The sequence below is a fragment of the Cariama cristata genome, unplaced genomic scaffold (genome assembly GCF_000690535.1).
Source record: "Cariama cristata isolate BGI_N322 unplaced genomic scaffold, ASM69053v1 scaffold12182, whole genome shotgun sequence".
NCBI classification, from domain to species: domain Eukaryota; kingdom Metazoa; phylum Chordata; class Aves; order Cariamiformes; family Cariamidae; genus Cariama; species Cariama cristata.
The window spans coordinates 5,852-18,158 of record NW_009602167.1 but is presented as its reverse complement, the minus strand read 5'-3'; the positions used below and the strand labels follow the sequence as shown (position 1 = coordinate 18,158).

Below are 12,307 nucleotides of genomic sequence, written 5' to 3'. Positions count from 1 at the left end.
GTTAGTAACTTTCACAGTTTCATATTAAGCAAATAGTTATGTTTCTTTACCAAAAATTTTGAAGAAATGTTCTCCAAGAGTTAACTGCAAACTTCAAAATGCACGTGCAAATTTTACTCTGCCTATGTATAACATTTTCATTTTAGGTCACATATGACATTGTTTTCCTGGTAAATTTAGAAGTAGAACAACATCAGATCTGTCATGGAAATTCCAGTGCAATCATGCGTACTACGGAGAGAGAACTGCCATAGCATAATGCTCAAATACGCTCATTTTTGTTTCACTTACAGCAGCTTTTCCTACAAGCGTTTAAGTTCATAGAATCATAGAATCATTATGGTTGGAAGAGACCCGAAAGATCATCAAGTCCAACCGTTAAGTTCATAGAATCATATAATAGTTTGGGTTGGTAGGGACCTTTAAAGGTCATGTAGTCCAACCCCCTGCAATGAGCAGGGATAACTTCAACTCGATCAGGTTGCTCAGAGCCCCATCCAATGTCACCTTGAATATTTCCAGGGATGGGGCATCTACCACCTCCCTGGGCAACCTGTTCCAGTGTTTCACCACCTTCATTGTAAAAAATATCTTCCTTATATGTAGTCTAAATCTACCCTCTTTTAGTTTAAATATTACTCATGACTGTCACATTTCTTTTTTGTTTCTACAGATTTTATCACACTAAAAGCAACTTGCTCTTAATTTATCTTAATAAGACAATATGCATTTTTTAAATTCAGTATATCAAGGAAACCTGAGTGGAAGACATCAAGTAAAAACTCAAAGAAATGTCCTTATCATAAAAGAGCTTTGCAAGTACAAAAAGGGTTTTTGGAGAGCAGAGTGGAGAAATGTTTTTGTTGTTGTTCCTGTTTTGGTTTTGTGTTTTAATGTACACTCTATAGGTTGTTGTTCAAGGTCTCTCAGTTTATATTTAAAAAAAAAAATTTGTAAAATTTCCCTTAGATTAAAAATAACTACAGTAACATTTCTGTTTCAGAGAGATTTTGTCAAATCTGATTTGCCTTAAGCCACTGTTAATCCCAACCTTACAATACAGGTTGACTTAACTTATTTAAAGCTATTACACAATTTGCTACTTACTTAAGTTGTTTTCCCAATGTATTCTACCGCTGATCTTCTAGTAATCATTCACTGCTTTTTTGCAGACAGTGAGATTCACCAATATACTCATCCTGCTCTCTAAAATGTTTTTTCCTCAAAGCTGTATTCCTTAACAATAAACAAGCATAACAATGAAAAATGAAATTGTTCCTGCATATATAGTATGCACTGTTGGAATTTTTGGGGCTACTAACAGCTCATCAATAAGGATTGATAGTTTTTCTATTGTTATATTCTGTTTTTCTAGAATACAATTTCTTCCTTTGTGCAAGTGCAGTAGTAGGTGTGGCAGATGTCAATTTATTATTGAAACCGCTAGGGTTCATTTACTTATCTCAAGTTATAAAAGAAAAAAAAAAATTAGCTTGATTCTCTTCCTAGCACCTATCAAATCAGGAGGAACTATACTTAACTCAACTGAGCTACATCAAGTACAAAACAGGGAGAAGGAAGAGGAAAACTGGGCCAGATAACTTCTATTGCTGTCAGTTGTTTTAGTGTTTGAATAATTCATAAATATTTTGATGAAAACAATTATGAGATTAAACAACAAGATGACGCTATTGTGTGTTATTTGGAAACATTTATAAAGCATCCATAGTATCTACAGCTGAAGGACTTTTTTGCTTATTGATGAAGCAGAGGAAAAAAGTTGTTTCTCCAAACACAAAAATTTATAAATACGTATTTCAAAAGCACACAAAAGAAGAGGCCAACCAAAAGGACTAACTAGAATTTCTAACTAGCATTTTGTAAAAGCAATAAAGCAAAAAGGTATTCCAGTAGAACCTGCAAAAGACAGAAAAGATATGTATCCTTTTGACGGTGGAGGAACTGGGGAGAAAAGGAGAGTGCAATGTATGCTATATACATTTTATACATTACATACAATGTAATTATCAACTGATTGCATTATAATTTGACTTTTTACTCCAACAGTGCCTAGACGCTTCAAACCAGGTAGACACTGTACACCATAAAACCAGCACAGTACAACACAGATCCCCACTCAGGAGCTGTGCCTGGAGGTAGTCCGAGAGATGGGGTACAACTTTCAGTTTATCTGGGCCATTTTTAAGAGATCCTAGACTTACGTACTGAACGGGCATGTGAGACAATATGGGAAAGAAAATATCCTCTCTAATGGAGAAATGAGGCATGGAAAACTTAAAAGCCTCAAGCCAAGTCATATGCGAAGCCAAGACGTGAGCCCAGATCTTCTGAGCTCCACCACAGTGCCTAACCAGAAGCCCAGCGCCTCTACTGTGCACCAAATTACAGCAGATCTTCGTGGCACAGCAGGAGCTAGAGCCAGAGGTGAAGGACATGGCCTAAAACGAACATGAGTTATATGCACTGAGCACAGGCAGCTCTTGGACAAGTTACCAAAAAGTTCACAATACCACCAAAGCAGAGAACATTCCTCTGAGAAGTGCTGAAATTACACGAGCAGAAGAAAGACTGCAGCAAACTGAATTGCCAAAGATAAATTAGGCACTCCAGCCAAAAGAAAACAGAGCTGACAACAACAACAGATGGGAAGAGGAGGGAAGGAGAACAGGAACACAGCAAGAAGACGTGAACCATAAGGAAAAAAGCACTCTAGTCTGTGGGAGGGCCTAGGTAGCCAGTTAATTACTCATTAAGGTTAGTAGCTATTTATTATTATTCTAAATACTTAAGCGAAGCCACCTCAGTAGTGCCCAGGTGCACTTATATAAGGCAGATGACATACAGGACACCTACGCTGTTACTGGTAGCTGAACCTTCCACGTTATTGACAAAGTAACAGAGTATATTATTTTGTATGAAATTTTATATAGGAAAAGAAATTTCTTTTACATGGAAGATCGTATAAATAGAGGTCCAGTTGTTTTACTTCAGAGCAGAAAAGCAAGCTCCAAAATTTATCAGCACACTTTCCTCTGGGGCTAGCACTAGCTCGTGTGATGTACCCAGCCAACAGAATGACAGCTTTAGTTTCAGCAGAATTTAAGCCTTCATAAAAGAAGTATTTGGCTCGCCACAAAAAAAAAAAAAAAAAAAAAAAAAAAAAAAAAAAAGCCCAACATACCCAACATATTAGCTGGCATACCTGTTGTGTTAGCCTACTAAAATAGCTTTCTTTAAACATGAACTGTTTCTTTCATCTAAAAGAAGCCGCAGATACCTGAGTGCCCAATTTTTGAAACTCGCCTGAATTCTGCATGTACAGAAGTGTGACGGGCTAAGCCTGGGGGAGTAGGAAGAGTCCCTCCCCGAGAGCTTCAGCTGGCCGCAGAGGAAGGAACACTCTTGCCATTTCATGCAGAATAAAGAAAACTGATCAAAGTGGGTCAGGCTGAAACATTTACCCACAGACAGGTTTGATCACATTTTGGAGCAATTCTATTTAACCCAGCTAAGCTTTAAAGCTGGTGTGTGTGTGTGTGTCTGTATACCCATATGTATATATAGTTTCCCAGGTTTTTCAGCTAGCACCAAAGAATATTGTGTGAATATTTTAGAAAGGTTTCCTGAAACTGAATTCAGCCCTTGCTACTGCCAATCACTGCATTTGCAAATCAGGTAAAAAAATACACAGATAGAAAGATATGCAAAGTTGAGTCTTTAAAATGATCTTTACCGTTTTTTCCTACCAACTAGCATGATGTCAGAATACCATCACCATGGTAAAGTGAAGGGATGCAGTCAGCTACTGTTTTGCTGGGCTCCTTCTGACTACTTACAAATCAGCTGTGGATTCAGGATAAACTATGACCAAATTTTGATACATTCATAATTAAAAAAACTTAATTCAGCTATTATCACATAGAAAGTTGTTTCAAACAATTCTTTCCCCAATTCCTCTCCCATGTCCCAGTCTGTATAAAGAGGCTTTCCAGCAGAATGCAGATGCACAGTTTTAACCTCTGAATTCAAGAAGCCTTTTGCAGATGTTGAATTTTACATGCGTTACGTAATCCCACAGCAGTCAATGCATGTTCTGGAAGAGCACTACATGTGTGTCCCAAAAGAGCCCACTGAAAATGAACAGCATTTGGCTACCAAAGCAATTGTCATCTGAAATTAAAAAGGTTCATTTGCAGCGTCATGCTCTAATAGCCTACCAATTATGTCTGCTTTTAAAATATCAGTGGCTAGTTTCTTAACGCAATTTCATAATTTAGGGAGAGAGAACATGTGTGTCAGTTTTTTGCACAATGCATGTAGTTGGTCAACTAAACTAAGGGTTACTAATTTTTGACATTTATTTCGCCTCAAGAATTCTCTTCTGATGCCACACAATCTTGAATGTGCCCGAACCCCCAAACAAAGAAAAACATGACTCATAATCACAGCTAACATTATTACCTTTTTTTTTAATCATACTGCAGAACCTTACTTCGATTCATTCTCAGTATCACAACAATAGAATTTGCAGGAAGGGAAACCATGGTAACCAACTAAACGTGCTACAGCAGATATCTGCTCAAAAGAACACGCAGTACCATCACACTTCAACGCCTACCACTAGCACAATCTCTACCCATTTCCTCTTTATCCTCATTCTAATTATTAAACAAGCTCTCAACCACAAAAGGCTACATTGCGAATCATGTCTTATTGTTACTGTCATTTGCTATAGGTCCTAGCATTAAGCACTGTACTACTCTTTTGCCAAATTTTAAAGCAGATCTAATACCTCCAGGAGTTAATTAGGAATTTTCAGTTCTTTTCATCTGTTTGGAACATCTAATTAACATTACAATGTATTTCATATATTTTTATTGTCACAGAGACTTGCTGATATGTATGGACACGCATATATACCTACAATAATTTTCTCGTTAGTAATTTTTTTAAACCTCAGAGTTGCAAAAAATTTTCAGTGGCATTCTCTGACTAATTAATTAGTAAACATTGGTGAATGTGCTGTGCTCTTTTTCCAACATAAGCTATAAGAAAACACATCCATGATTAAGTACAGGCATTAAATATAGTAGGGTGCTGTTTTGCTGCTCTCATTTCTGTTCATGCTTCATTCTCTTTTATCTCGTCTCTGAACTGATACAATTTCACAGGCCTTTTTGGGCTCTGAACTTCAATTTTATTTGAAGGATGGCTCTGAATATTTAGCCAGACTCACATATTTAAAACAACATTTAAATTATCATTTTCTTTTTCCCTAAGAACACACTTATATGTCTGTTACAAATTCTGAGAAATTTGTTTTCTGAAAACAAAACCTCTTTTTTTTTTTTCAAATTTAGATTTAAAAGGTAGTCTGTCTTAAAAAAAAAAGTCATGATGCAAATTAATTGCAGAAAAATGGATGAAAGGAGACAAAAATAGCTCATCAGAAGAGGATCAAAATGCAGCTTCTTATGTAAGTGGAAAGTAGATTTTGCAGTAACTCACCAGCAACCTTAATAACTGAAAAGTTTTTTGGGTAAGAATCACTTTTTGTACTTTAATAAAGAAGAAGAAATATTCAAAATCTTCACTTTGAACTTAGTTAACTATTCCACAGCATTGCACTACGAATATCTGACTGCCTCATTTAAGCCTGCAAAAGCTATTATTTGTCCTGTCCTATATTCGGCCATTTAATCGGCGCTAGGCTATGTCTGTAGCTATTGCAGCTGAGGAACAAGATCTTTAGATCTTCTAAAGCTAGCTCTATAAAAGAATCAGAGCCTAGTGCTCCACAGTGGTCAAAAATTCATTTAGAAAGGTTCAGAAAACAAATAAAGAAAACTCCATGGCCCACTTCATCTTGAACAGGATGTGCAGTCCTGGTCCCCTCGTCTCCAAAAGATCATCACAGAGTAAGAGAAAGGTGCAGAGAAAGACAACAGAGATGATGAGGGTATGGAACAGCTTTACTACAAAACCTGAATGTATAGCCTAGGACTCACTGACCTGTAAAGAGAACAATAAGGGGGATGTGAGTGGCATGGAAAAGGTAAATGGAGATCAATTGTTCACTGTTTCTCATAATACAAAATCTAGGGAGCATCCAATAAAATTGCAAGATGGAATCTTCAAAAAAGGGATGCTGCTTCCCATAAAACCTAGTTAAGGCATAGAACTCATGCTACAGTTGCAGACAGCAAATTCTACGAGGGTTCAAAAATGTGCTCAGAAAGCCAGTAGACAAAAATTAAAAAAATCTCTCCATCAAAAGCCTGAAAAAATAGCAAAGATAACAATTCTGCTCAGAAGTCCCCAAAGAGCAAATTTTCAGAGGCTGGGAGAGCACACCAGAGAACTACTACTACATGTTCATCTTGTTCTTACACTTTTCTTTCAATGTCTGCTATTAATAGCTACCGAAGAACAGACACTGGACTGGACTACGAACTGGTCCTTTGATCTGACCCAGTGTGTTCATAGTCAGAAAACTTGCTAATAGAGTATCAGCGATATATGACTGGGGAGAAACTCTTTGCAAACAATTACCCAGATCTCTCCCCAGATCTGCCCATTTTATGATGACTTAAGGCATCCCTTAGAGTCAGTTAAAAAGAAGTGAGATGCAGAAGAGCCATGTTAGGAGTAGAACGGTCCACAAAAGAACCTTTGTGCACCACTTGCATTTGCATTCTGTGCATTTTGGCTGTAGCTGAAGGCTGTAGCCTAGTGTGATTGTCCAATCTGTTCCAGATTTCACAAAAACATGTTTTTATAACTGTGAATTCTGTCTACCTATAAAGGAGTTATGATTTTTGGTGTTAACAGGTTATTTTTTTACTTTCTAGAAAGATTAAATTGTCTAACAAGTAGAAATCTTCAGTGCAGAGCAAAGACAATCTGAGCATCTCTGGAAGGTGCCCACTATAAGTACAGTCCAGAAGGCAATGAGCAACGAGGACAGAGACAGAAGAAGAGACAATGTTGTTGTTTTTCCCATATAATATAGCCCTCTGTGAGGTGATCTTCTTTAATAATTCCAGAAGAAGATAAATACTCACTTCACAAAGTTGTGCTAGGGTTCATTAATCTCTATCAGATTTGCGGCACAGAGCATGATGTATTCACAAATACAATGTTTGGGCAGTCATAATAAGGATTCTGAGTTCTACCTTTATAGCTCACCTAGCTTGCTTTGTAGCCAAAAGGGTGTTTTTTTCTAAATTCCTATCTAACTATGTTAGAAACTTTACCAACACAGCAGATACCTGATGCTGAAGTTTATTTAATCAACTGTAATATAAAATAAGTAAACCAAACAGCAGATAACAGGATATCTTCCTTTTCGAATTCCGAAGATGCAGACGACATAGCACCTTCACTTAATTTAGTAACACCAAACCAAAATATTAGACAAAACAGAACTACAACTGGAACTAACTTCAAAAGAACTTCACCAATGACTGGTATGAATATACCATTGAGATTTTAGACATCAGCTACAATAGTTGGTGGAATCAAACGTAGTATTCAAATTGTTCCATGATGAGGAGCTGGCCAGTTTGGGTCCTCAGGACAAAGCACGAAAAACTTGTTTTTTGCATTGCAAAAATGAAGACTGGAAATATTTCATTACAGAGACATCATACTTTGCCACAGAAAGGCTTATGATCCTGTTTCACTAAACTGCTCTGCACAACTGGATGCACCGGGTTTTTCAGGATTCCCAGGCACACTGACACAAACGCAGGAAGAAGACATCGGTCAGAGCTGGGTGTGCGGATCCGTCTCTATTACTGAGCGACCTGTCCCCCAGCAGAAGAACTGGTAACTGCAAGCCAGGAAACAACCCTGTCTCAGCCTCAACTGAGCTGATCTTACCCAATGTTCCTGCATGACTGTTAGGTCTCGATGAACTGGGATTTTATGATGCAATCACGCTTCATAGTTAGTTCCCAATTTGTCCTAATCACAACTGACAGATTGTCAAAGACAGACAAGTCAGGCAACAAACGTACGCAATGAGAGAGAGGTTGAGTAGATACACAGAAATACAGAGGGAACCAAGTATTTACGCCAAGAGTCAGTAAGTACCCTCAAGCATCTAAATCTTATTCAACATTTTCCATTCGTTTTCCAAAGCATACCTGAAAAACAATCAGAAAACATGGATATTCCATTTTATGTTTTGTTACTATGTTATTTATTGCAGGACTAGAGCATCTCTTCAGCATTGCTGGGTTAACTTTGTAAAATGCTGTGAAACCTGTTCTGCGTCAGTTTCTTTATATAAAACTAACGACCGATCAAGTTTTCTTTCCTCCCACATCTTCTAAAGGGTAAAACAAAGGTAAAGAAGGAAAAGCAAAAATCATGCAGAAGCGATCTTAAAATTAACATGACTTCTTGAATGACAAAGTGGCATTTAAACCTAGTATGAATAGATCAAATTTATTCACACAGCTAGAAAAGCAAGGGTGAAATTGGAGACCCTCAAGTCAACCAAAGTCTTCCATTGAACTTGGAACCATTTTGCCCATACATACCACCCTACTGACAAGCTCCATTTCTGGCCATGGAGATGACATTCTGAAATTCCAACTGGGATTATCCAAACTGCAGACAGAGCTGCCTTTGCCATCTAGCAGTGTAGTGACACAAACACAAAAGGTGGTCTCAAAAAGGCTATAAATTACAGGTAAAATTACATAAACTTATCACAGCAATCACAACAAACTTCTCATGGTCAGGATGAACACACAGACGGCAGAAATTAGTCTTTAAGAGATGCTACAGCATCAGCAACTCAGTCAGTGGGAATACTGGCTAATGGGTATATTCTGCATACATAATTCCAGGGAAAGGAAAAATGGAAACTGAGCAAAACTCTGCCTCCAGTCAATGGAAATGCAGACTCCTGCTACATTTCCTAGTAGAGAGAAAAAGAAATCCTAGTGGTAAAATTCCCACTTGTGGAAGACACAGTACTGCAGTTCACAGAGAACCTTCACCTCAAGTATGAAAGCAAAGACCCTCATTCGTATACTTTAAAGGCCAACAAGACAACAGAGCATTACTTGCTGTGGGATGGAAAGCAGCCACTTAGACCACCACCCTTAATACACAAGTCATTTAGAGAGCGCTTAAACATAATGAAATGGCTGCAACGTGCTGCAGTTTCAGATTCTAAGGCGTTCTGTCAAATGCTGAACTTCCTCAAAATAAATCAATGATAACAGCTTTGTTATCATTTGAAACTGTTTCCCAAATTGATCACCAACAGCTATCCATTCTCTTTTCTGTTGGGTATAAAAACAGATTTTATTGCTTTCAATGAGGTTTTCCAGTTTGAAATAGATACCATCAAGCCTAGAAAAGACCCATCCTTTGACTTGCTGAACTGGAGGAGCATTTGTAAAGCAAGCTATATCAATACATCCTGCAAAATGCTCAGCAGCTTCATCTTTCACAGTCTATAGGCCATGTGCCCTCTGCACCATCAGAAGAAAAGGGCAGGAGTTCTGTCTTCAAGCCAGGTGTAATGACAACTGTTCTCTTTTTAGCTTTAAATGAATATTGCAAGAGCAAAAGTAGATGAAACAGAGTATTAGACCCTAATAAGCGACACCAATTTATTTAGACTGTTAATGCAAACCAGTGTAAATGTCAATGTTTCTATTTAGAATCTTATTACCACAGAAACAAGTATGTCAGTAAAATATACTTTTTTGTTTCCCCCTGAAAAAGAAAACTAATTCATCACAATCTATTATTTCAAGGTATTCTTATTTTAATCACAATCTTATTTTACCCATATAAAACTTTCACTAACTGCATCTTCTCCTTCCATGTTTTGCTGTCCCACTTAGATTTAAAACATTGCTAATAATGACCATCTCCCATCTAACTACTTAGGTGTACAGCCCAGGTCAAAATAACCTCCATTACCTTAAAAGTAGTTAAACTATTTAAAACTTACAACTATTTAAGTTATTTTTTATTTCAGTTTTTATTTCAGTTTTTTATTTATATCTTGCCAGATATAAATAATATAAACATAAATATGTTTATTTATATCTTGCCAGATAAAACTAATATAAACACTTGCTAGAATGTTGCAGAGCAAGGAAATAGATCTGCAAACATTGTTAGCTAACAGGTGTTCAGACAAAAAACCCTCCTGATTTATTTGCCATCCCACAGAGAGACTAGAGCTCTTCAGCAACAGCTAACTAGCTAGCTAGTAACCCACACAGCAGACTAGTCAGGTGAATTCATAAGATGCCTTTTATTTCTTGACCACCTGCTCTCTCGACATCTACATGGTGTCACATCTGTGAAGTAGTGGGAGAAGGGCAAAATGAAGCACCACCAGCAAAAACACAACTGGTATTACCCTGATGGTGCAAACATCAAACATTAGCACTTCAGAAAGGGTTAGGAAGGTTAAAGATACCAAATCTATAAGTAGGGTAAAAAAATACCATGATTTAAAAAAAAAAAATTAAAATAATCACAAGGAATTTTAAGCACTAAGGTCAACACCACAGTACGATCTTTTGAATATTTTATAAATTAAAAAATGAAATACTAATTACCAACCTTAATGCCAAAGTGTAGGTTCCAGGTTGCCGTTGGCTTTCACGAATGAGATAGCTTCCCTCTGCAACACTTAATAATTGGTCAGCTTCCTCCCTTGAGATCATCCCATGGAATCTAAGGAGCAAAGACTTTTTGAGACACATGCCTTTTCACTTTTAAATCACCTTTTCCTCTTATTTTAAAAAACACCAACCACAGTAATTAAAAAAGAAACAAACATAAAAATTACTGATCTGCAGGAATCTACAGTTTAAGTTAATCTCCCTTTCTGCCTGCATTTGAAGTCACTTTAAATGGTTTAGAAAGGCTTCTATGAAACAGTATCTATGAAACAAGTGTATTGCTTTTTAAATCTGCATCTATCAATTTAATATGCAGAAATAACTCCATTTTCTCCTGCTGGCTTCACATGTTTTGTGCCAGTGGCATCCAATCCAACATTTTGCAGCATTCAGGGATAGTATGGCAATTTGTTAAATCTTGGGGATTGCACGTAATCTCAGTAATTACTGGTGTAATAACCTAGCAACACTACACATCTTTTACCAAAATAAACACAAATTTGTTTCCCCACACTAAATCTAACCATATTTGCCTTAGCAATCTGAAATTGAAGACACACATATATATATTGTACACTTATGTTGCATTTGTGATCCAAATCTTTTTCTTCTTACACCTTTCGCAAAAGCCAACTTGAAGGGGAGGCAGAAAAAGTCAACCCTTTGAAAGCAGAGAAACATACATTTTTCTCACTTAAGGCAGCACTCAGTGATATCCATATCCATCAGAAACTGCAGCTGTAATTTTAGGCAGACAAAACTGATGGTGCTGCAATAATAATCTGATGGTGAGCAAGACACATTGCTGTAAAACACACAGAAGAAACAAGGGCCCGTAGCAAATACTTGCAACCTTTTCTGTAACTATTATCAACCAACATGTCCCAATAAACCACTTTCAGAGATGTACATTACTTACTCTCTTCCATAATATTTGGGTCTGTTCTCCACCTAGAAGAAACAATAGAAATTGTAATGTTTCGTAACAAGTGAACCCATACAGTAAGTGTACTGTCCATAATATAGTATTAAAAATAGAAAGGGATATAATGTGAAAGTACTGACAAAAATAACCTACTATCCCAGGATTTTCCCTCTGGGTGGAATATAGGGAAACCAAAGGTAGACCTTTGGGAAATATTGCACTTCTGAATGGCTGAAAAAAGCTATTCTCACTTCTGAAGTGAAAAGAATGAGCCGCTTGGATCATGTCATCCTTGAGGCTCTGCTAATACAAACTGATGGCATTAAGTATTGCTTGTGCAAACTGCCAAAAAGAGGAAAGAAAATATTCATTTCATGGGCGTAAGTGTACTGTATTGTTAAGTGCACTAATACAGTGAAACATCTGTAAAACTCTTAAATCTGCAAGTTGTCTTTTGTCATAGAGCTGTTGGTGCCACTGCTGTGAGAAATTAAGCCACTACGGTATCCCTTCAGAGTGAGGGAAAGTGGTAGATTAAATGCTCAGGTGCTCAAGTCTTGCACTTCTTGACTTCACTAAACTGTGTGATCTGTAGTATCACCTAAATCTTAGAAACCATACAGTGTAAATGCACGCAACACGCAAGGGAGTCAGAACACAATTTGCCTGCTAAGTATTTCAGATGAAGTAACTC

The 12,307-nt window shown here is 37.1% G+C and overlaps 1 long non-coding RNA gene across 1 annotated transcript in view; it reads right to left on the bottom strand.

Moving 5' to 3' along the window:
- Positions 1 to 11,646, bottom strand: part of LOC104157342 — an 18,056-nt gene extending 6,410 nt beyond the window's left edge. The window contains exons 1-2 of the long non-coding RNA XR_696413.1: positions 11,608 to 11,646; positions 10,627 to 10,740 (exon numbers count right to left, since the gene is read on the bottom strand). This is a non-coding gene — a long non-coding RNA (uncharacterized LOC104157342). The remainder of the gene's footprint in view (positions 1 to 10,626; positions 10,741 to 11,607) is intronic.
- Positions 11,647 to 12,307: the final 661 nt, after the last annotated feature.